Source organism: Miscanthus floridulus, chromosome 8 (genome assembly GCF_019320115.1).
Source record: "Miscanthus floridulus cultivar M001 chromosome 8, ASM1932011v1, whole genome shotgun sequence".
NCBI classification, from domain to species: Eukaryota; Viridiplantae; Streptophyta; class Magnoliopsida; order Poales; family Poaceae; genus Miscanthus; species Miscanthus floridulus.
Genome location: NC_089587.1, coordinates 85,172,228 through 85,199,053, shown reverse-complemented (window position 1 = coordinate 85,199,053; position 26,826 = coordinate 85,172,228). Strand labels below are relative to the sequence as shown.

At 42.7% G+C, this 26,826-nt stretch overlaps 1 long non-coding RNA gene across 1 annotated transcript; it reads left to right on the top strand.

Moving 5' to 3' along the window:
• Positions 1 to 1,635: 1,635 nt before the first annotated feature.
• On the top strand, positions 1,636 to 2,551 carry LOC136472823 (uncharacterized). The gene is made up of 4 exons (XR_010762435.1): positions 1,636 to 1,770; positions 1,882 to 2,029; positions 2,141 to 2,330; positions 2,415 to 2,551. It is a non-coding gene; the product is annotated as an uncharacterized lncRNA (long non-coding RNA).
• Positions 2,552 to 26,826: the final 24,275 nt, after the last annotated feature.

Below are 26,826 nucleotides of genomic sequence, written 5' to 3'. Positions count from 1 at the left end.
AGTGTTCCAAAGGATCCGAAATCAATTCTGGATCTAATCGTACCAGAGGGTCCGGGGGTTTTAATTTGGAAATGCTATACTAATTCTGTTCAAAAAAAAAAAAAGAGAAAGGAAATGCTTATGGCCTGCTAAAATTTGGCTTATGCTGTGTTTGTTCGGCGAAAGTACGGTTGAAATAGTGCTGCTCCTGATCGTACCATAGAATCCGGAATGCCGGATCTAGTAATAATAAGGTTGTCAACTTATCATCATAAAGTCGCGAGTTTAAGTGATCAGCTGGAGCGGATCGAACATGAGTAGGATTGAGCTCGACGGCATCGCGGCCGGAGGACGTTGGCGGCGAGCGTCCGGCCGCGACAGAGGCAGCGCAGCGGACGACCCTGAACCCTAAACACTCGCAGGTTAGCATATATAATTTCGTCCTTAATTCATACATGTAACTGGATAGAGAAGATAGCAATTCGGATGTGGTTCGGGTGTTGTAGCTGCACAGAGATAGCAATGCATTTACCGCGCTTCTCTGAATTTTAATGATATTATATGAATAATAGATCTGCACAGAGATAGCAATGCAATTACCGCGCTGTCGTCGTTCTCCCCGGCGCTCTCATCGCCGAGCAGGTGCATATCTGGCCACGACGACGCAGCGGCCGGTGGATATCAGTCGGCGGCCGAGCAGGTACATATCTGAAAGACTATTATTAGGATCACTGAGTTTGGATTGCTTTACGTCCATTTGTGCACCACGATCCCCCATCGCTTCCTTCGTTGCTGAAAGTAAAACAATCTACTCTATGCCTGTAACTTCAAAGAGGAAAGTCATGGAATGGAAAAAGACTCCCTGTAGCTATTTATTGGGCGATTCTAACTTTTAAAATTTAATAATCTTTATTTGTTGTACTTCCTGAGTGCCATCAGGAAGACAATGATCTTTGTTGTACTGCTTCTCAGTGCCGTCAGGAAACTAATCTTATTAGTTTGGATTTAATGAAATTTGTGTAGAATCTACACCATTGCTTGCTTCCTGTAGTACTTCTGAAATGCCAGTTTTCAGAGCAGCAACAGCTCTGCTGGAACAAGATTCATAACTTCAGACTCATCTTTTCAGTTTTATTTGTGTGAAGATATATGTTGGCACCAATGTGTTGCCACCTGAACTGTCAGACCAAGTACTTCTGTATGCATGTGAAGTATTCAGGCAAATGCCCCCTTTATTTTTTAATTCTCATGAATTGGGTGTTCGGGGTGTCATTTGGTACTACAGTACTATACCAATGAATATCTTCAGTTATGTGTTTTCTTATCCTACACAAATTAGTACTGGTTAGGATCTGTGCACCTAAAATCATTTTTCCCTTAATTTACAGGTTCTACAAAACTATTTAGCGCGTGTTTAGTTCCTATCCCAAAATCCCAAAAAGTGCTACAGTACCCATCACATTAAATCTTTCGATACGTGCATAGAGCATTAAATGTAGACGAAAAAAAAAACTAATTGCACAGTTTAGTTGGAAATTACGAGACGAACGTTTTGAGCCTAATTAGTCCATGATTGAACACTATTTGTCAAATAAAAACGAAAGTGCTACAGTAGCCCAAATTCCAACTTTGTGCCAACTAAACACGCGCTTACAAGTGTCAGGAAATGTCTTGGATGTTGCAAAGCATACAAAGTTTATTTGGCAGAAAGAAGCACAGAATATGCTTCTACCATAAACCATGTTGCATCTGACAATGAGGAAGGCGATAGCATCCTATCTGAATCTGATGGTATGCAGCCATGTTTAATATCTCAATATTATTTTCATGCAACCAAATTTATTTAATCATTTAAATCAGCTACCGTTAACTTAAACCTTACTGCATCAATGGCTATTGCAGTTGACCTGACAGTGGAAACCATTCCCTCCAATTGCTCTGGATGTGCATAGCTCATTGTCAAGGAGATGTCCTCTGCTTCAAAATACTCAACCTGTTGGAAAAATCTGCTGCCCGGAGTAGCCCAGATGAAAAGAGAAAAGTGAACAAGGTATCAAGATTAACTAAAGTTAAATACTTCTTTATTATATTGTGAACCATGCTTAACAATGCTTAGTTCTCCTTCCTCCCAAGCTGACCTGAATTTTTGTTGTCAATCCAGGAGCACAAGATAGTGAAGCAGATGCTGGGATCCCTGCTTCACCAGAACGGCGTTCTGAAGCGTGCATTCCTCATACAGCACAACCGACTCAGGAGCATCAACAGATGGTTCAGGAGTCTCTGAAATGGCCTGGATTTGTGGAGTTTCATGATGTGAATGGAAAAGTACTCGCATATTCAGTGCAGCATGGGTATGCATTCTAATGGTTCATTTGACTAAAAATGGTATTTTTTTCACAATAATATTGTTCTAATGGTCATCCTTTTATCTGCAGTAAGTATATATAAATTCTTAGACTTGAAGAACTACTCCTTCCTATATTCGATACCAGATGGTGCAAGAGATAAATATCAGGTTATGTGTTAATACCATATTTACTGGGTCAGTTGTTCCATTCCTAAATATTATATGGTGCATTGTGCATAGGAATTTGGTCACTGGGGGTGCATTGTGCATAAAAAATTTGGTCGCTGGGGAAGCCATCTTAATGTTATTGTTTATCAAGGAGACAACAACTCTAGAAAGGGCCTTCAAGCTCATGAAATGTACTCCTCTGAAGGGAAGATTTTATTTGATGCTCTTGTGACAAGCTATGAATTTATCCAAATTGATAAAAAAAAATCCCAAGTCTGATGATCTATTCACTAGCTGGGCTCTTTTCTCCTTATTACTATCTCTTTTATGCAAATACAGTGGCGGATCCAGAGGGGGGGGGCTAGGGGGGCTGCAGCCCCTAGCCCCCCCACCCCCCCCCCCCCCCCCCCCCCCGCGCGCGTGAGAGTGATTTTGCTTTGTATTTACTGTAGAAAAAACGTGATTTCACTATTAACCTTTGACATTTGTTCTAAATCTCTATTGATTAGCCCCCCGAGGTGCTCATCTTGGCTCCGCTAATGATTACATATGTTCTCCAATGATATTATTTAAGAATAAATATGAAAATGTCTTGTATAATTATTTATCTATAATATTATTAGGAGAGGTTCATCCATAAATTTTTAATGATCTTTCTAATATATGCATATGCAGGTAATGAGAAAGAGCGAAGAAGGGTTGAAAATGATAATATCAATGGAATTCTTGTGTGAAGTTATGAGCTAAAGTTAAGGCTTCCAAAATGGAGAGAACATGTATATTATTTAAATTTTTTGAAAACATATTAAGCTTTATTCGCTCGGTTTGTCAAAAACAATCTGAAACTATTAAAAGTATGCCTTTTAGTTATTTAATTTGTCTGGTTATATACAGTCGTAGCGTTAGCACGGGCACTATACAAGTTTTGTATCCTTACCATTGTGTTTAGAAAAATGGCTATGCATTCTTATGTTTAGAAAAATATGGCATGTGTATAAGATAAAAAGATTGTACTTCCTCCATCTCAAATTATAAGACGCTTGACTTTTTTACCCCAAGTTTGACCACTCGTCTTATTCAAAAAAATTATGCAAACATAGTCAAATTTAAGTCATTCTTGAAGAAATTTTATTAATAAAGCAAGCCACGACAAAAGAAATGATATTTTGCACAAATTTTTGAATAAAATGAATGGTCAAACTTGGTGTCAAAAAAGTCAAACGTCTTATAATTTATGATGGAGGAAGTAGTATAGACACTCTCGGTGTTTCTAGTATTACTGGTTCAACTATTGTTGGTTGATATTCTTGTTTCTCATAATATGGTTTCTATCATGAAAAGTGGATATTTTGGTCTTTTACCTTTGGTTTCAAGCAGTGTCCTACTAATTCCTCCTGTCTTTAATTGAGGTGCAGGTTGCAGCTTCGGCTCTTCGAAAGGTCGTTCAGTGTAATAACAGTAGCTTCTGAGTTCTGATAGATCACGTTTGTACTAAGAAAATATTCTAATACCTAGAACATTTGTTTGAGTTGGTGTTTTCTTTCGCAGTTGATTTTTTGTTTTATGATTTATTTTTAGACGTTACATTAGCACGGACATTATAATTATCATCATAAAGTCGCGAGTTTAAGTAATCAGCTGGAGCGGATCGAACATGAGTAGGATTGAGCTGGCCTGTCAGTCTGAGTATTACAGTATGCATCAACGTCGTACATTATTTGGTGAAGGCACATTAATGGCTTATTATGAGCCCATGTGTGCCTGTACACCTGCGCCATGTTTGTTTGGACTGGTTTGTCTTATAAGCCATAGCTGAAAGTACTGTTGGCTGGTTTAGTGTGAGAGAAAAATACTATTCGTTAACTGATAAGCCATGACTTATAAGCCAGATACGAGCAAACGAACAGGCTGCTGAATTCGCTCTGCTGAAAGTTACCATCTGCTCGGCCATATTTTCAGTTTGCTGTGTTCTGTAACGACCTGTTCTGAATTTTTGAAGTACTACTTCCTTTTCCTTCCCTTCTGATGTTGCTGCTCACCGCGTTCGGCTGGTAGACTTCCAGCTTATTCTCTTTCACAGAATACTATTGAATCATCCAAAACCATCCGAAATTCACTGTGCCCTGTACCAGCCGAACACAGTGGCTGTTTAATTTCCTAGCTACACTTCCGAGTCGGCCTTGTTTAATTTGTTTCATTCAGTTAGGAATTATGAAAAACTAGAATGGTCCCGTTCGCTTGGAGGAATCTGGAGAAATTTGGAGAAATTTGTGAGAAGGAAATACTGTTCCGGATGAAAAAAAAAACCAGATCAAGTTGAGTTTAAGGGCACGCGAATGGGACCAACAAGACAATTGACAAGTCACAAATGCCATACTTCTAGTCTTCTACCATCAGTACATAAGTAGGACTATATCCTATTTAGGGGTTGAATATAGCTTAACGCTTTACTTTATATATATATATATATGTTGATTGTTTGATTAGGTTGTAGGTTTCAAACGAGACAGGATCATGCCATTAACATAAAGTATATAGAGAACAAAAGCTAGATAATAATTTAGAGAAATTGGTACTAGTTATATATTCTTCTGATTTAAAATTAATAACTTATGGATTTTTTTAAAGCTTAAAACATATTTTTAAGTATATTATAAAAATAAAATAATTTGATTTGAAAAAACAAGATTGGACAGAGGGAGTGCAACTGATAAGCTTCTATTCTGGTTGTACTAGTACGTTATAACGCATGCATTTATTTATTTGTGGTTTCTGATCATCTGCTCGCGGCCATCGACATGTTTGGTGGTGTACTTAGTCGTCTAGAGACTGTGTAGCACTGTATGGCAGACGCTCTGTTCAAGTTAGTAGGTGAAGCCCGACGTTATACTACTAACTGACAGCTTATTATTATGCTATCCTGAGAAAGACAGCAATGATCCCATGTATATATCTGGATTTATTACTTTCAGCTTATTCGACTTGAGTTCTATAGGTACGATTGGAACAGTTCTAGCACGTTTATGACGGTATGTTTTAAATCTATTTCTATATCTACATCTAGTATTAAAGTCAAAAGTGTATTTTCCTAACCATTTTTTTTCTTTCCACTATGCTCTTACTTACGCCTATACCTGTCATATGTGACCTAGACTCACCGTCATATATGTGACCTAGGCTAACTATTTGTGCTCTTCCAAGTTAGACTTACGAGCATCTATGATCCGGCGACAGTACGAATTCCGAATCTGAGATGTGGGCAACAAGTACGGTATATATGGAGTGCAATTCCAACTTTCCAAGACGTATCGGGAAGAAATGGCGTGATCATCGAATAAATCTTCGAGTTTGTAAATCTTAGCATTGTATTTTATAATAATTATCTATTTAATTATGGCCAAAGTTTCAACAAAATTTTGTTGTTTTTTTTAAGTAGGATTGATATAATTAAACCCTGTAGCGACACGATTTTGGGGAGAGCTATGGGCCGGACTGACCAAGTGCAAGGAGACTAACTCTTTACCGTGGGATGATGGATTGATCATGCGGACAACATCCATCATCGACATCACGCTTAATATATATATATATATATAGTTTGACTTTGCACTGCACTAGAATTGCATTTGCATAATTAATTATTTCATGAGGACAGCGCGGGACGAGTGCATCATCATTTCATCATCAGGACGGATGGATGAGTGAGACAGTGAGTACTAGCAGAATCTGAGGTGATGAAAACATGATCTTAGCGAGGTGACGGTTATCACTAACAAACAAGCGACGAATTGAATAATGGCAGTGCTTGTTTAGCGCCAACTACTCTGCGTCATGCATGAGTGCCGTGTGGTGGTGGATTGCCGTCGGCCCGTCGCAATTCCGTCCTTGAATTATTGCTCGTTTGCCGGCCGGCCCGTTGGATCATCCGTGGCCGGTGGTGCCGAGACCCGCGTGGCGGCCGCCGCTCCCGCTCGTATTAATTCCTTGTAATAATAACTGCGGCGGTGGTTGTTTCTGCATCGCCGCTGTACGCACCTTCGCGTCTCTCCGCCCGGTCCGGATGGTGAGTGACTGGCCATGGCCGCCTGCAGCTCGCTCTCAGCTGCAGCGTCGTCGACGCCGACGACGATCGGCTGGAGGAGGGGCGGACAAGTGCCGCTGCCGCGCGCCTCCATGGAATGGGGCCGCCGCGCCAAGCCAGGGACCAGGTCCAGCCGTCCAGGAACGCACGCACAGGCACAGCCCGTTTGGATGGGAGCTGGCCAAACCTACCTGGGACAGGATGCATCCAACACAGGCCCCACCTGCGTTCTGCCTGCTTCAGAGACAGAGTGGGCTCGCTGCCAACGTCGTCCTACGTTCCGAAGAATCCATCCGTTGAGATCGTAATCATAAAATAAAAAATTAGTAAACGTAAAAATACTTAAACCTCTTGACTAAAGTCGCAAGGTCAGTCTCAATGGGGATTTCATAGAGTTTTATGGGCATTAAATATGCTGACATGGCACTGTTTTGATGAATAGAGAGAAGATAAAAGTTTCATGGGAGTAGAGAGAGTTTCATGGGGATGAAACTTTTTCTGCACTGTTTCCAAAATATGGGTGTGTTGGAAACTGGGAGATGAAACCCCCACTGAGACTGGCCTAAAAAGGTATATAATCATATAGAAGTAGTCATTAAAAGGGCCCCGTCCGGACTCCCGCGTCGTTGCCTCCTCCCCTCCCCGTCTCGAGTTCCGCACCTACCAACCCACGTCACGCCTGCTGCGCCCGCTCGCAAGCACGTAGGGCCTGTCCACGCCAGTGGGGACCGCCTCTGTCTTTCTGCGCTTGACACTGAGGCGAGATAGCAGAAAGGTGAGGTGGGAGATGCAACACTCGATTTAGTTTTGAAACATTCATATGCAACAATTGCAACATACGTCTAAAAACAAATGAAACATGTGTCTGAAACACTTGCTAAAATATCTGAAAACACTTGAAACCATTGTAAACATACATAACACTTGCATCATATGTGTGAAAGCATATGCAACATCTAATTTAACACAATTGCAACATATGTCGAAAAAACAGATGAAACATTAAGAACAGGAGCTTGCAACATACGTGTACAACCATTACAACATATGCAACATCCTGGTCTACTTTTTGTAACATCTGTATGAAACACTTGCAACATACCTCTGAAATATTTGAAACACTTGAAACAGACGCTTGCAACATGTGTTTTTCACCCTCCTTCCGTACGACACAACGCAGAGAGGGGGACGACCGGTTTTGGCCAGCCGCCAGCCGAGGATGGTGGAGTGGCCTAGCAACGGCTAGTTGCGCCCGCACCTGGCCTGGCCCTGGCCAGCGATGCCCCCCTCTCCTGGCCGTCTGGCCTGGGTGCGGGAAAGGACGGAGCACGGTGTTGCGGCGTGGGACGGAGGCGCCCCTGCACTCGTCGAGCATGCGCACTGTAACAGAACCAACCAAATCATAAGAACGTAAGTACAAAAACAATCACTGAAGCGATCAAATTCATGTACTTAAGCTCACATAATTCCGGTAGTCCGGAAATCACGAAGGATTTCAACCAACTCTCGACATACAAACCAAGATCGTAGTGATTCAACACAACACATCATCCGTTATAACATTTCATAATAAGCATTCGGATTACATCCATCAGAGTTTAAATAGAATATTACAAACCAAGTTTGAGTGTGTGGAAGCAACATAGTTTAGTACAAAATATCATAGTTTTCAATTACATTGCCAAGTCTGAGTCATGTCCCACAAAAGCATTATCAGGTACGAAAAGTAGTAGAGACCGTGCCCAACGGTCTAGTCTTCATCCTCAGCCGGGAGAAGGCAGTACTTACAGCAACCAAAGTAGAACTGGTCATCTGCAATAGGTGGGAGATAAACCCTGAGTACGAGAAGGTACTCAGCTAGATTTACCCGTCAACCTAGAAATAAAAGACACTAAGGATCATGCAAGACTTATGAGATGGGCTAGCTTCACACAGTTGCATAAAAGAGCTTATGATTATAGTAACCAATTTAAACTTAGCATCAAGCTTATCATTATTTACCTATCCATAAGATTAGCACTTGTACTAGAGCACTCACTTATTAAGAGCAAACAATATTAACCATAGCAGGTATAATAAGGCTGTCATTATCATATCATCATTTCCGAACCATTATGTTATTTAGTGTATCTACTTTGGAAATAAGCCCATCAAGTTCTCACTAATCGGGAGAGACGGCGACTCGAATTGAATTACAACTCAGCTGAGGGGGTATTCCTAACTCTCACCCTGCCATACTTAGCAAGGGTAGCCGTGGGTTACCTTTGGTACAACTCAGGAACCAAATTCGCGGGTTCGATCATCGCCAGCGCTCTCAGGGATTACCCTTCTACCAGAACGATCAGGACTTTTAAATCACCTGCCCTTGGACTCACGCCTACGGCTCCCTTCCGAGGTGTACTTTATACTTATCGACTCCCGGCCTGAGTTGAGCTACTCGACTTCGCGGTCGGTCATCGGACACGGCCAACTAAGAGAGAGGCATGCGTTCAACATGAACAGAAAAGGCTCCAAGAATCAGTCCTTAAGCGACACAGACGGAGTCACTGCAAACCGGCAAGCCTCCGTCCGGTCTTCATTTCAAATTAAGACTGGTTCTTTTCCACGATAGCAAATATAGCCAACCGTGCCATATGTATCTTCCTATATCTCGTAGGTGACAGGAAATCACCTGACTTCTACCGTGTTTAAGCAGGGCTAAGCACTACACGAGCCTGAGCTACATAGGATTCAGGGTAACAATATCTGGACAAGGATTGGATAACCAATACAGCAAGTGTTTGCATCCAACACCTAAACTTAATGCAACAATATATATGTAACAATAATACTGTAACTGCATTTCGGAAATTAGGAGGCTTAATATGCTCCGGGGCTTGCCTTTCACAAAGTTGCATGGACGGTGATCCGGGCACTCAACGGCGACCTCGTCTGGCACTTCTCCTGAAGGCTGCTCCTCCTGAATCTCCGGTGTCGACTGCTGCTGCTCGCTCGGTTCCTCGAATTCCAGCAGGGTCACTCCTTCCGGTACACCTATTGCATACCGATGCACAAGATAAATATCATGAATGCATAAGGAATGACATGATGCTCAATGATGAATGAATCACAGTAAGTTTTTATCGAAAACATCACTAGACACTCGTTTATCAAGTAAGACTAGCCCTATTCAAATCACTTTAAGCATGTATCTAACTTAACTTAAAGAACAAGATCAACTTACCTAACTTGCATAACCTAAGATAAAGATGCTCATCTTCAGTTAAAGACCTAACACCTAGGAACATTACCACAAACTTAGAAATAGTAAATGTATACATAATTTAACATTTAAAGTTTCATATGCATACAAGTAGTTCCTTAATTCAATCACAACAAGAGTTATACAATTCCAAATGACTTGCATGAAGACATTCTGGAAAGCTTATGAAATTCTCTACAAATCATTTGTAAATATCAAAGTATGATTCTTATGTTAACCAAATCAATTCCAATAAACCTAGAATCTGTCCAGAAATAACAGGGTTACTAAATTAATTATTTAATGATGATGCAAAAGCATAATTGGACCAACCCAAGTTTACCAACATGTTTTTCATACCCAAGAAACATCATAAAGCATAGTGCCAACTTCTAAATAAATTATTTAATATCCTTTTCAAATTTATTTAGTTAATTAGGTGATTAAAGCAATATATAGTAAAACTATTCATAAAAATCTATAAAAATTACAGTAGCTATCTCATGCTTCACATAGACTACCATAAAAATTCTAAAGCCATTGAGCAAGCAAAACTTGCTGTATCCAAAATAACAGGTGGCGTGCCTATTTTTAGCATAATTAGGAAACCCTAATGAAAAGTGTCAAGCAATAGATTTCACATTTTTCCTAGCATCATTCTAGCATAAGAACCTTACTCACCAAATTTAACCTATACTGGATCTATAGAAAAATTATGAAAATTCACACAAGATCCATCCATTGATAAAAAGAAATTCTATAACTCAAAAACTATACATGCACTAGCTCTGAAATTTTAACCAGAGCTTCTACTAAGCAATAATAGATTACCCACAAAATTTCATAATTTTTGGACCGCAGAAACTTAAGATAAAATTCAAACAAGATTGCATGCATCTAAAAACACATTTCAAAGTCCTATTTAATTCATCCAGAATTTCTAAAACATGTGCTCATATAATATTTTTATTAAATACTAGACCTTACCAGGAACTCAACAAAATTGAAACCATAACATTTGGATCTACCAAACTTGAGTTACACATTTTTGAATCTATACATAAATCTTGTGAAAAACAATTAAACAAAACAAAAAGGAAAACCTAACTCTACTGCTGGGCCAGCCCGAAGGTCACGGCGGCCCACAACTCGCTGGCGCGGCCCAAACGTGACGCGGCCCACGCCGGCTCCCGCCTCCGCATCGGAGACTGACCGAGGGGACCCGCGCGTCAGTGAGAGAAACAGGGGAGGAGGAACGGCCGGTGGCGTAGTTCGTCGCCGGTGGCTTCTCCGGCGAAGGCAACGGTGCCAACGTGTTCACCTCACCCAAGCGGACCTAGGGGAACCATCTATTGCAGCTAATGACGTAGCTAGAGGGGGTGGCGATGGCCACAGCGGCGCTCGGCCATGGCATGGCCGGCTCCGGCGAGGCTACGGCGTCATGGCCCTAGTGGCTCACTCAGTGAGCTTCAGCGTCACACATAGAAGCTAGCGCATGGGAGAGAAGGGGCAATAAGGGGCTCGAGCAGCACGGCCACGTGCGAGCTCAGCCGGCGGTGGTCATGGCGACCTGGTGGAGCCGCCTACGCGGTGAGCTCTACCTAAGGCGAAAATGGAATGGAGGTGGGGTCATGGACGTGGAGGAGCTCACGGTGGTGCTATGGCTAGGATGAATCAGACCAAGGCACTCGGTTGAGGTGGATTTGGCTCAGCGCTGCTTCGGCGTTCCGGTCGCCCTGCTCTCGCGGAGGAAGGAGAGGGCAGGGTGAAATGGCGAGTGCACGAGCGAGTGGCGAGGCGCTGGCTTGAAGTGGAGGACAACGGACAGCGGCTTCAGATCAGCCACGGCGCGCGGCAACACGATCAGCCGACCGACGCCGGGTGTCACCCACGCGGCGCTTATTTTTTGAACTCGGTCAGTCACTGTAGCGCGCATTCAGTCGACTTGAACCGCCTGACAGCGCGAATTCAACGCCTTAATACGACTAATCCAATGATACTTTGCAAAAACAGTGTACATGAAAAATGTAAGTGTACCATCCATCTACAATTTCTTTTTAATGACCATGACCTAATTCGCCATGGATAAGCAGTTACATCAAGCCAAAGATGGCTGAATCACACTGAAATTACAGCCATGACTTAGAATATTTTCTAAGTGTGAAATCATCATGTAACTCTGACTTGTGGGCCAGGTTTGACCATGTTCCACACATTTTCATGAGTTGGCCATAAAACAACTTTTGTTCCTTAATAAATTAGCTACAACTTTTGTAAAGAGTGCACAGCCATACAAGGTCTCTAATTAGTCTTTTGAATCAGTCAAACAGTGACACTCCAAGGGTTATTAAAAGTCAAACCTTCACTTGAGGGCATTTTGGTCATTTTGATCTACATGAACAATGACCCAACAAGTAACCTAAGTGTAGTTAAGGTGTAATAGACCATAATTAACCACTTTACAAAATTGTTATACCAACTTTTAATGATCACATGTGATAAAGCAACTAAAACAAGCAATTCACTCATATGTTGCAATGCAATGTTTCACATGTTGCATGACTTTGTTGTTATCCTATATTTGTCACATTACTACCATGTTGCCATGTTTTAAAGTATGAGAATTTCATGTTACATTCACATGTTGCACTACTACCATTCTAAGCAATCAAGCATGAAACACACACAATTGAAAATGTTGCATATGCATGTTTCAGTAACAATGACATGCTAAGATAGATGATGCACATGTTTATGAAATAAAATGCAATTAGTGGAAGCCAAACACCTAGGGTGTTACAGCCTTCCCCCTTAGAAAAATCTCGTCCCGAGATTTGGAAAGCGTACCAATCAGTATAGAAAGCTGGATAGTTTTCTTGTAAATAATCTTCCCGCTCCCAAGTTGCATCCCGTTCGCTATGATTACTCTAAACTACCTTGTATAACTTAACTACTCGTGTACGAGTCACTCTTTCTTGAGTATCCAGGACTTGCACGGACTTCTCCTCATAAGAAAGATCATATTTCAAGTTGACTTTCCTTGTTGCTATTCTTTCCTCGGGAATACGAAGACACTTCTTCAGCTGGGACACATGGAATACCAAGAATATAGCTCCCATCTCACGTGGTAGATCGAGCTTATATGCTACTCTTCCACTTTTCTCGATAATGCGGTAAGGTCCAACATATCGAGGCTCAAGCTTCCTTTTAATTCCAAAATGCTTGACTCCTTTCATAGGGGATACCTTCAGATAAACATGATCACCTACTTCAAACTCTATAGGTTTTCTTCTCTTGTCAGCGTAGCTCTTTTGTCTAGCCTGTGCGACAGTCATATTCTTCTGTATAGTTCAGACTTGCTCTTCGGCTTCTTTTACAAAGTCAATACCATAGAATCTTCTTTCTCCGGGTTCCACCTAGTTCAAAGGAGTTCTACACTTACGGCCATGCAGAGCTTCAAAAGGAGCCATTTTGATACTCTCTTGATAACTATTGTTATAAGAGAATTGAGCAAGAGGTAACCAGTCCTCCCAAGAGCCTTTGCAAGAGATAAGACAAGCCCTAAGCATGTCTTTAAGAATTTGATTAACACGCTCAGTCTATCCTGATGTTTGCAGATGATAAGCAGAATTGTAGATTAGATGAGTGCCAAGGTTTTGATGTAAACACTCCCAAAAGCGAGCCATGAATTGTGGTCCTTTATCAGAAATAATGGATTTGGGTACACCATGGAGATGTACCACTTGTTGAAAGTAAATCTCAGCATAATTGTGAGGATAATAGGTAGACTTGACTAGAATAAAGTGAGCAGATTTAGTTAGACGATCTATGATAACCCAGATGGAATCACAACCCTTTTTGGTAGTGGGTAATCCAACAATGAAATCCATGCTAATTTCTTCCCACTTCCAGCAAGGAATAGAGAGTGGCTGCAATAATCCAGGCCTCATGTGAATAGCCTTGACTCTATAACAGTTATCACACCTTGCCACGTAAGCTACGATTTCTTTCTTCATCTTAGTCCACCAATAATATAGCTTGAGATCTTGATACATTTTACTGCTACCAGGATGGATGGACAATTTAGAAGAATGGGCTTCAGCCATAATTTGATTTCTAAGTTCTTTGTCTTTGGGTACCACAAGCCTATTATTAAACTAGAGAATTCTCTTATCATCGACCCTAAAGTGCTTGGTTTCTTTCTCTTTCATCTTTCGCTTGATGTGAAACACACCCACATCAGTCTTCTAGAGTTCGATAATTCGACTTCTAAGAGAGTAATCCACAGTGATATTGTGGAGTACTATAGGATGAAGGAGGTGTGCCAGATGAAAGTCTTCACTAACTAAGGAATTGCAATAGGCCTTTCTGCTTAAGGCATCAGCAACCACATTTGCCTTACCAGGGTGGTAGTGCACTTGAAGGTTGTAGTCTTTGATTAATTCTAACCATCGTCGTTGCCGCATGTTCAACTCGGGTTGAGTAAAGATGTACTTGAGACTTTTATGGTCAATATAGATATTACACACATTACCCAGCAAGTAATGTCTCTAAATTTTTAGGGCATGAACAACCGTGGCTAGCTCTAAGTCATGGGTAGGATAGTTGACTTCATGCTTTCGAAGCTGGCGTAAAGCATAAGTAATTACTCGGCCCTCCTGCATAAGAACACACCCCAAACCGGTGCCACATGCGTCACAGTAGACATCAAAAGGCTTCTCGATGTCAGGTTGCGCCAATACAGGATCAGAGGTTAGTAAGGTCCGTAAAGTGTGGAAAGCCTCTTCACACTTCGGAGTCCACACAAACTTCTCATCTTTTTGAAGCAGTCGAGTCATGGGCTTAGCGATTTTTGAGAAATCCAAGATAAAGCGACGATAATAGCCAGCCAAACCCAGGAAACTTTGGACTTCCATGACCATAGTAGGTGCCTTCCACTCTAGGACTTCTTGCACCTTAGTAGGGTCAACCGAAATTCCATCACCAGATAACACATGACCTAGAAAAGGTATCTTGTTCAACCAAAATTCGCACTTGCTGAACTTAGCATAAAGCTGGTTGTCACGTAACCGAGTTAAAACAATTCTCAAATGTTTAGCATGCTCTTCTTCATTCTGAGAATATACCAGGATATCATCAATGAACATGACGACAAATTTGTCTAATTCCGGCATAAATACAGAATTCATCAGGTACATAAAGTGTGCCGGAGCATTTGTCAACCCAAAGGACATGACGAGGTATTCAAACAAGCCATATCGAGTAGAGAAAGCTATCTTAGGTATATCTTCAGGACGGATTTTGATCTGATGGTAGCCAGACCTCAAATTGATCTTGGAGAATACCTTAGCTTTGGAGAGCTGATCAAACAGAATATCGATGCGAGGAAGAGGATATTTGTTCTTGATAGTAACAGCATTTAGGGGGCGATAATCCACGCACATGCACAAAGATTCATCCTTCTTCTTCACAAATATAGCTAGACAACCCTAAGGAGAAGAACTAGGCCGAATCAAACCTTTCTTTAGTAGCTCATTCAACTATCTCTTCAACTCAGCCAACTCATTAGGCGACATTCTATAGGGCCTTCGAGAAATAGGAGCCGTACCTGGAACGAGTTCTATCTTGAATTCTACATCATGGTCCAGAGGTAATCCAGGCAAGTCGTTAGGGAAGACATCTGGAAACTCACAGACAACCGGTAGATCCTCAATGGCTTTGGCTAGGGTAACATTGGTTGTATTGTGGATAGAGATATCACGAGGTAACTGCACTAGAAAACCCTTCTTATCCACATGATCCCTCATCATTACCACACGGGTTGATGTATCAATCAACACTCCATTCCCGCTCATCCACTTTATTCCTAGGATTACATCGATTCCTACCCCTGGTAGAACTACAAGATCCATAAGGAACTCTCGATCCCTAATCTCAATCTTTACATCTTTAACTACTTGGTTAGTCAGGATATTATTTTCAGCAGCACTAATACAATAACCACCCTTGACAATTGTAATCACATTCATATTATGCTTAGATGCAAAAGTAGAACTCATAAAGGAGTGCGAAGCACCTGAATCAAAGAGCACAACTACAGGGTGATCATTAACAAGGAACTTACCAGCGGTGACCACTTCACCAGCAGGAATTTCCTCCACAGTAGTGTAGTGAACACGCCCCTGACGGACGTTTCCTTGAGCATTCTTGGGAAGATAGGGACACTTATTTGCCCAATGACCAGGCTGGTTACAGTTCTAGCATGGCCTATTTGCTGGTGGGGCATTGGAGCTGCCCTGCCTAGAGGTATTCTTTGGCAAGGAAATTATGTACCCCTTGCGGAAACCAGTTTTAGCTTGATTCTTTTTCTGAGGTGGGCGGTACCGGACATTAGCATTAGGTGGACGATACGGGGTCTTGGATACCATTGGAGCCTTAGACTGAGAAGCACCAGCCTCAAAATTCCTTTTACGGTTCTTGGAAGCAGCATATATCTTGTCATTATTCTTCTGAGTCAGGGTGTCACTGATAAACTCATTGAAGGTGACACACTTGCAGTTGCCCATAGACTTCATCAGTTTAGGGGAAAGTCCCCTCTTGAAGCTAGCTATTCTCTTAGCGCCAGTATTGACGAACTCGGGAGCATACCTCGCTAGGTTGTTGAATGCCTGGAGGTATTCATTAAGACTCTTGTTGCCTTGGATTAGCTTCATAAACTCGGTATGCTTAATGGCCATGAGACCAGGAGGGATAAAGTGTCCCCGGAAAGCTGTCTGGAACTGGTCCCAAACTATCTTGATGTTTGCAGGGAAGGTGGTCCTGTGATGGGTCCACTAGATGCCTACAGGGCCTTGGAGATGGTGTCCTGCATACGAAGCCTTCATTCCTTTAGTCAAACGGAGCAATCCAAACCTTTGCTCTATCGTGCTCAACCATTCATCAGCTTGTAATGGTTCTTCTGCCTCATGAAAGATAGGAGGCTTTGTGTCCATGAAGTCCTTAAAGCTGCTGTACTGGTTCGGCTCGGGTCCCTGGTGGACATGCCGATCCTCACGGTTAGCCATCTGGCGCATAGCCTTAGCTAGCATGCGCTGACTTTCCACGACTGTCTACATTAGCTTAGCTGGTGTGGGCGGTGGAGGAGGTGGTTGTTCCTCATCTCCCATGCTACGACCACGACAAAGGTTATAAGCCATCTGCAAAAGGTATAGCCAATGAGCACTGACAATGTGGAAACTTTTGTAGATAAATTATATAATTATGCCAAACTGATTCCATTGGAGAGAATACATTTATATAATCAACAGAGGCACAATCATTCATCACAATCACACAACTCATCAAGCGCATCAATTGACATATAAATGCGATGAACTTAACCAACAATGAGATCTATAGACCGCAAAGACGAAATTCAGCAAAAGCTCACATACATGGAGCATAGCATGTTCGATAGGTTACATCAAAGCCATAGAGGTTCCAAACTTACATCAAGGGTAACATAGGGTTCGATATTACATCCCAATGATTAACTTGATACAAAGCTACTCATTCATGCATGAGGATCAACAAAAGACTAGCTCTAGCGCATTAGCGAAGTAGTAAGCTAAACTATGCATCGTCCTCGGAGTCAGTGTCGAAGATCTCTCCTCCATCTTCATCACTAGCAGGCTCTAATTCCTCATCTTCCTCCTCATCAGGTGGAACGTCCTTAGGTCCATTGACCTCGATGCCATCATCACCTTTAGCCATGATGACACCAGAGCCCATCTCATCCTCATCATCAGGTGGCAGGAGAGGGTGAAGTTGATTGTGTAACAGGTGAACCTCCTCATGGAGATGGTCATTGTACTCTTCAGCAACTGCCACTTGCTGCTCTAACTCCACCTATCGCGCTCTCAACACATTCTCTTCGTGCCAGGCTTCATTCCGTTGGTTCATCACATGAATCAACATGCGTTCACAGTTGCGGTGAGCAACTGTCAACCTCTGAACCTCAAGGGTCTCTTGGTCCCTTTTCTGTGTTACTTGCTCCAAACGGTGCTGAGCCGCATTCCTCTCAGCAGTCACCCGGGCCAGCTCTGTCCTCAGCCTTTCCGCCTCAGTAGGCTTAGGATGGGGCTCACGAGGAGCTAATCGGTGACGAGGCGCCCTGCCTCCAGCAGACTTGCGAGCAGTGAGTTTCATATGCGCCATCTGTAGCAAAAAGTTGCAACGTAAGGGGAGAATCATTTAAGGGATACGAAATTTAATTAGTCAGGACAATCAAATTTTAAGGGAGGGAATAATGCAAAAAATGCCATGTATGCTTAAACATGATGCATGCACGATCCGTATGTCCTCACAAACCTAGAAAAATTTAAAGGCTAGCGAAATATACGGTGGCATACATACGTTCTCTCGTATACGGTAGCTAGTCGATCTACAACGATACATTGTTAGTGTACCTGTAGAAAATTTCATTTCAACCCAGTAATTTCCCAAAATGGCATGTAAACTAAATACTTTCATACATACATCCCCAAATGCATATACTCTAGTATCACAGCTACCCGTCAGAGATACCCACATTTAAGTACTCTCATAGATACATGATTGAACATGTAAGTATGCGAGCAACCACAACTACTCTCCCCTAGACCCACGGTTGGACGGTCATGCTCTCACAACTCTCCACTTACCAAAGCGTAGAGGTATTTGGATCCATACATTACCACCCAAGCGGATGGCATCCATACAATAGCACGCTATATGGACGATGAAACAGAAACAAACAGGAACCCCCAAATTAGTACTTTAATAAGCCACCTAAGAGTCCTTAATTGGGCATAAGGGATATGACCACTAGCAATACTTAGTATTTAATTTAGGATTTTCGCAAATACTTTTGTTTTAAATACACAAATGACATGTTTAGTGTCGAATCTTACTCTGATACCAGCTATAACAGAATCGACCAAATCATAAGAACGTAAGTACAAAAACAATCACTGAAGCGATCAAATTCCTATACTTAAGCTCTCATAATTCCGGTAGTCCGAAAATCACGAAGGATTTCAACCAACTCTCGACATATAAATCAAGATCGTAGTGATTCAACACAACACATCATCCGTTACAACATTTCATAATAAGCATTTGGATTACATCCATCAGAGTTTAAATAGAATATTACAAACCAAGTTTGAGTGTGCGGAAGCAACATAGTTTAGTACAAAATATCATAGTTTTCAATTACATTGCCAAGTCTGAGTCATGTCCCACAAAGCATTATCAGGTATGAAAAGTAGTAGAGACCGCGCCCAATGGTCTAGTCTTCATCCCCAGCCGGGAGAAGGTAGTACTTGCAGCAATCAAAGTAGAACTGGTCATCTGCAACAGGTGGGAGATAAACCCTGAGTACGAGAAGGTACTCAGCTAGACTTACCCATCAACCTAGAAATAAAAGACACCAAGGATCATGCAAGGCTTATGAGATGGGCTAGCTTCACACAGTTGCATAAAAGAGTTTATGATTATAGTAACCAATTTAAACTTAGCATCAAGCTTATCATTATTTACCTGTCCACTAGATTAGCACATGTACTAGAGCACTCACTTATTAAGAGCAAACAATATTAACCATAGCAGGTATAATAAAGCTGTCATCATCATATCATCATTTTCGAACCATTATGTTATTTAGTGTATCTACTTTGGAGATAAGCCCGTCAAGTTTTCACTAACCAGGAGAGATGGCGACTCGAATCGAATTACAACTCAGCTGAGGGGGTATTCCTAACTCTCACCCTAGCATACTTAGCAAGGGTAGCCGTGGGTTACCTTTGGTATAACTCAGGAACCAAATTCGCGAGTTCGATCAGTGCCAACGCTCTCAGGGATTACTCTTCTGCCAGGACGATCAGGACTTTTAAATCACCTGCCCTTGGACTCACGCCTATGGCTCCCTTCCGAGGCGTACTTTATACTTATTGACTCCCGACCTGAGTTGAGCTACTCGGCTTCGCGGTCGGTCATCGGACACGGCCAACTAAGAAAGAGACATACGTTCAACATGAACAGGAAAGGCTCCAAGAATCAGTCCTTAAGCGACATAGACGGAGTCACTGCAAACCGGCAAGCCTCCGTCTGGTCTTCATTTCAAATTAAGACTGGTTCTTTTCCACGATAGCAAATATAGCCAACCGTGCCATATGTATCTTTCTATATCTCGTAGGTGACAGGAAATCACCTAACTTCTACCGTGTTTAAGCAGGGCTAAGCACTACACAAGCCTAAGCTACATAGGATTCAGGGTAACAATATCTGGACAAATATTGGATAACCAATGCAGCAAGTATTTGCATCCAACACCTAAATTTAATGCAACAATATATATGTAACAATAATACTGTAACTGCATTTCGGAAATTAGGAGGCTTAATATGCTCCGGGGCTTGCCTTTCACAAAGTTGCATGGATGGTGATCCGGGCACTTAACGACGACCTCGTCTGGCACTTCTCCTGAAGGCTGCTCCTCCTGAATCTCCGGTGTCGGCTGCTGCTGCTCGCTCGGTTCCTCGAATTCCAGCAGGGTCACTCCTTCCGGTACACCTATTGCATGCCGATGCACAAGATAAATATCATGAATGCATAAGAAATGACATGATGCTCAATGATGAATGAATCACAATAAGTGTTTACCGAAAATATCACTGGACACTCGTTTACCGAGTAAGACTAGCCCTATTCAAATCACTTTAAGCATGTATCTAACTTAACTTAAAGAACAAGATCAACTTACCTAACTTGCATAACCTAAGATAAAGATGCTCATCTTCAGTTAAAGGCCTAACACCTAGGAACATTATCACAAACTTAGAAATAGTAAAGGTATACATAATTTAACATTTAAAGTTTCATATGCATACAAGTAGTTCCTTAATTCAATCACAACAAGAGTTATACAATTCCAAATGACTTGCATGAGGACATTCTGGAAAACTTATGAAATTCTCTACAAATCATTTGTAAACATCAAAGTATGATTCTTATGTTAACCAAATCAATTCTAGTAAACCTAGAATCTGTCCAGAAATGACAGGGTTACTAAATTAATTATTTAATGATGATGCAAAAGCATAATTGGACTAACCCAAGTTTACCAACATGTTTTTCATACCCAAGAAACATCATAAAGCATAGTGCCAACTTCTAAATAAATTATTTAATATCCTTTTCAAATTTATTTAGTTAATTAGGTGATTAAAGCAATATATAGTAAAACTATTCATAAAAATCTACAAAAATTACAGTAGCTATCTCATACTTCACATAGACTACCATAAAAATTCTAAAGCCATTGAGCAAGCAGAACTTGCTGTATCCAAAATAACAGGTGGCGTGCCTATTTTTAGCATAATTAGGAAACCCTAATGAAAAGTGTCAAGCAACAGATTTCACATTTTTCCTAGCATCATTCTAGCATAAGAACCTTACTCACCAAATTTAACCTATACTGGATCTATAGAAAAATTATGAAAATTCACACAAGATCCATCCATTGATAAAAAGAAATTCTATAACTCAAAAATTATACATGCACTAGCTCTGAAATTTTAACCAGAGCTTCTACTAAGCAATAATAGATTACCCACAAAATTTCATAATTTTTGGACCACAGAAACTCAAGATAAAATTCAAACAAGATTGCATGCATCTAAAAACACATTTCAAAGTCCTATTTAATTCATCTAGAATTTCTAAAACATGTGCTCATATAATATTTTTATTAAATACTAGACCTTACCAGGAACTCAACAAAGTTGTAACCATAACATTTGGATCTATCAAACTTGAGTTACACATTTTTGAATCTATACATAAATCTTGTGAAAAACAATTAAACAAAACAAAAAGGAAAACCTAACTCTACTGCTGGGCCAGCCCGAAGGTCACGGCGGCCCACAACTCGCTGGCGCGGCCCAAACGTGACGCGGCCCACGCCGGCTCCCGCCTCCGCATCAGAGACTGACCGAGGGGACCCGCGTGTCAGTGAGAGAAATAGGGGAGGAGGAACGGCCGATGGCGTAGTTCGTCGCCGGTGGCTTCTCCGGCGAAGGCAATGGTGCCGACATGTTCGCCTCACCCAAGCGGACCTAGGGGAACCATCTATTGCAGCTAATGACGTAGCTAGAGGGGGTGGCAATGGCCACGGCGGCGCTCGGCCATGGCATGGCTGGCTCCGGTGAGGCTACAGCGTCATGGCCCTAGTGGCTCACTCAGCGAGCTTCAGCATCACACACAGAAGCTAGCGCATGGGAGAGAAGGGGCGATAAGGGGCTCGAGCAGCACGGCCATGTGCGAGCTCGGCCGACGGCGGTCATGGCGACCTGGTGGAGCCGCCTACGCGGTGAGCTCTACCTGAGGTGAAAATGGAATGGCGGTGGGGTCACGGACGTGGAGGAGCTCACGGTGGTGCTGTGGCTGGGATGAATCGGACCAAGGCGCTCGGTTGAGGTGGATTTGGCTCGGCGCTGCTTTGGCGTTCCGGTCGCCGTGCTCTCACGGAGGAAGGAGAGGGCATGGTGAAATGGCGAGTGCACGAGCAAGTGGTGAGGCGCTGGCTTGAAGTGGAGGACAATGGACAGCGGCTTTAGATCAGCCACGGTGCATGGCAACGTGATCAGCCGGCCGACGCCGGGTGTCACCCACGCGGCGCTTGTTTTCTGAACTCGGTCAGTCACTGTAGCGCGCATTCAGTCGACTTGAACCACCTGATAGCGCGAATTCAACGCCTTAATATGGCTAATCCAATGATACTTTGCAAAAACGGTGTACATGAAAAATGTAAGTGTACCATTCATCTACAATTTCTTTTCAAGGACCATGACCTAATTCGCCATAGATAAGCAGTTACATCAAGCCAAAGATGGCTCAATCACACTGAAATTACAGCCATGACTTAGAATATTTTCTAAGTGTGAAATCATCATGTAACTCTGACTTGTGGGCCAGGTTTGACCATGTTCCACACATTTTCATGAGTTGGCCATAAAACAACTTTTGTTCCTTAATAAATTAGCTACAACTTTTGTAAAGAGTGCATAGCCATGCAAGGTCTCTAAGTTGGTCTTTTGAATCAGTCAAACAGTGACACTCCAAGGGTTATTAAAAGTCAAACCTTCACTTGAGGGCATTTTGGTCATTTTGATCTACATGAACAATGACCCAACAAGTAACCTAAGTGTAGTTAAGGTGTAATAGACTATAATTAACCACTTTACAAAATTGTTATACCAACTTTTAATGATCACATGTGATAAAGCAACTAAAACAAGCAATTCACTCATATGTTGCAATGCAATGTTTCACATGTTGCATGACTTTGTTGTTATCCTATATTTGTCACATTACTACCATGTTGCCATGTTTCAAAGTATGAGAATTTCATGTTACATTCACATGTTGCACTACTACCATTCTAAGCAATCAAGCATGAAACACACACAATTGAAAATGTTGCATATGCATGTTTCAGTAACAATGACATGCTGAGATAGATGATGCACATGTTTATGAAATAAAATGCGATTAGTGGAAGCCAAACACCTAGGGTGTTACACGCACGGAGCTTGGAGGTAGAGGGCGAGGCGCCGGTAAGGCTAGATAACGAGCTGGCTCGACTTAGCTCGGCTCATTCTGGCTTGTTAAGATAACGAGCTAGCTCGGCTCGGCTTATTATCCTAACGAGCCAGAAAGCCAGCTCGGCTCGGCTCGTTAAAAGCTCGAGCTGGCTCATTAAGCTCGTGTGCCAGGTATAAAAAATACACAAAATATAATATTTACATTTATCTAAAGTTTAAGAATAATAATAATAATATAAAAGAAATGCATCTAGACCAGTTACTAGTCAATTTATAGGGTCTAGACCAGTTACAAGTCAATTGTAAAGTGCAAGACATGAAGTAATACAAAAACTAATATAAGTTTTGATACTTTTTTTTTCTTGGAGCTTGCTCATTTAGCTCGCGAGCGGCTTGTGAGCAGGCTCGAGTTGGCTCGTTATAGCTAACGAGCTAAAGTCTTGACTCGGCTCAGCTCGTTATTATAACGAGCTCGTTATCATAACGAGTCGAGCCAGCCACGAGCTGAATGAGCTAACGAGCTTCGAGTTTTTCGTCTAGCCTTTAGGCGCCGGTGACCGGATCCAGCATGTGGCAGCTGCAGTCGGTGGGGTGGCTAGCAGCGTACCTCAAGCAGAGAATTCCTTCTCTCCACAGGAGGCAGAGGTGCCACAGGGATGGGGGGCATCGCGGGGGATGGCGGTGGCACGACAGATTGCGACGGTTGGACGGCCGCACGATTTCGTGAAGCTGCGACGCACGAGCACGGAGTGGGAAGACGAGCTTTCATGGGATTTGATTTTTTTTTCTTTTTAGCCGAGTGGCGCATGCTTTAGTGGGTGAAACATGTGTCTGAAACACTTGCTAAAACACTTGAAAGCACTTGAAACCATTGTAAACATACGTAACACTTGCATCATATGTGTGAAAGCATATGCAACATCCAATTTAACACAATTGCAACATATGTCAAAAAAACAGATGAAACATTAAGAACATGAGCTTGCAACATACGTGTACAACCATTACAACATATGCAACATCCTGGTCTACTTTTTGCAACATCCATATGAAACACTTGCAACATACCTCTGAAATATTTGAAACACTTGAAACAGACGCTTGCAACATGTGTTTTTCACCATCCTTCCGTACGACGCAACGCAGAGGGGGACAACCGGTTCTGGCCAGCCGCCAGCCGAGGATGGTGGAGTGGCCTAGCAACGGCTAGTTGCGCCCGCACCTGGCCTGGGCCTGGCCAGCGATGCCCCCCTCTCCTGGCCGCCTGGCCTGGGTGCGGCGAAGGACGGAGCACGGTGTTGCGGCGTGGGACGGAGGCGCCCCTGCACTCGTCGAGCATGCGCACGGAGCTTGGAGGCAGAGGGCGAGGCGCCGGTAAGGCTGGATAACGAGCTGGCTCGACTCAGTTCGGCTCGTTCTAGCTCGTTAAGATAACGAGCTAGCTCGGCTGGACTCGTTATCCTAACGAGCCAGAAAGCCAGCTCGGCTCGACTCGTTAAAAGCTCGAGCTGGCTCGTTAAGCTCGCGAGCCAGGTATAAAAAATACACAAAATATAATATTTGCATTTATCTAAAGTTTAAGAATAATAATAATATAAAAGAAATGCATCTAGACCAGTTACTAGTCAATTTATAGAGTCTAGATCAGTTACCAGTCAATTGTAAATTGCAAGACATGAAGTAATATAAAAACTAATATAAGTTTTGATACTTTTTTTTGGAAGCTTGACTCGTTTAGCTCGCGAGCAGCTCGTGAGCGGGCTCGAGTTGGCTCGTTATAGCTAACGAGCTACAGTCTTGGCTCGGCTCAGCTCGTTATCGTAACGAGTCGAGCCAGCCACGAGCCGAGCGAGCTAACGAGCTTCGAGTTTTTCGTCTAGCCTTTAGGCGCCGGTGACCGGGTCCAGCGCGTGGCAGCTGCAGTCGGTGGGGTGGCTAGCAGCGTACCTCAAGCAGAGGATTCCTTCTCTCCGCAGGAGGTAGAGGTGCCACAAGGACGGGGGGCGTCGCGGGGGATGGCGGTGGCGCGACAGATTGCGACGGTTGGACGGCCACACGATTTCGTGAAGCTGCAACGCACGAGCGCGGAGTGGGAAGACGAGCTTTCACGGGGATTAGATTTTTTTTTCTTTTTAGCCCAGTGGCGCATGCTTTAGTGGGTGGAGCAATGCATTCGACCTTCCGGACAGCATTACCGTAATAAAAAAACTGCAGATTTGAATGGCTGTACACTACTGTTAAAGTGGTAAAACCCCCAGCTGCTCGCTTGCTGTACTGCAGTACTGCACTGTCTGTGTGCGTGTTTATTTCACGGTGAGCCGCGTGCGTGCGTGCTCAAATCAGGGGCCTCGATCGCCCGGTACAAGTGGTGCACAAGGGACAAAATTAATAGAGTCGTTGGATCACAGCCACAGCCCAGCCGCCAGGCCAGGTGCTCCCACGCCACACCGTCGTCGTCTTGTCCGTGTACGTGTGCGTGCGAGGGAGAGAAACCGCGCACGTGGAACTGCAAGCAGCAGCTAGAGCTAGCTTATCTCTAAGCTCTACTCGACCGACGGAGTACCTGTGCATGGGACCCACCGACGGTACCGAAGGAGGGGGAGGCAGTGGCACCCACGAAAGGCAGGAAGCCACGGACGGCCACGAACCAAACCTAACCCCTCGTCGCTCGGCCTCTCACGACCTCACCATGCAGAGGCCAGCAGGCCACGGGCGGGCTAGCCACGTGAGCCGTGACGGAGTGTTTGTTTTGATTTTGATGAGAAAGAAAGAGCCACGGACACGGATGCGCATGTCACGTGATGCTAACTTGTGTTTGATTCGGCTACTAAAATTTAGGAGGTGGGTTAAAAGGATGTTTAATAGGGTGTTCAGATACTAATAATAAAATATATATATAATCCGTCAGTACTTCACGAGACGATTTTTTAAGCCTAATTAATCCATCATTAGTACATGTTACTTTAGCAAACATTGTCAAATCATGGACTAATTAGGTTTAAAAGATTCGTCTCGCAAATTAGTCGCAAACTATGTAATTAGTTTCGTAATTAGTCTATATTTAATACTTTATACACGTGTCAAATATTCGATGGAACAACGACTAAAATTTAATATGGGCCAACAAACACCCCTTATTTATTATTCAGCAATCATCACTTCGCTCTGGTACTGTACCCACGCTGCATGCTGGCAATGGCAGTACAAAAAAAAAATCTTTCAATCAGCTTTTTCTCAGACTTGTGCCCTACTAGCACTCTACGCAGTCTAGTAGCCGAAAGTGCAAGTTTCACACCAGACGACAGGGCCCACGCGCGTCACCTTTACAACTCGATTCTAGGCCCATGTTTAGATTGCAAAAAATTTCAAACTGATGAATAGTAAC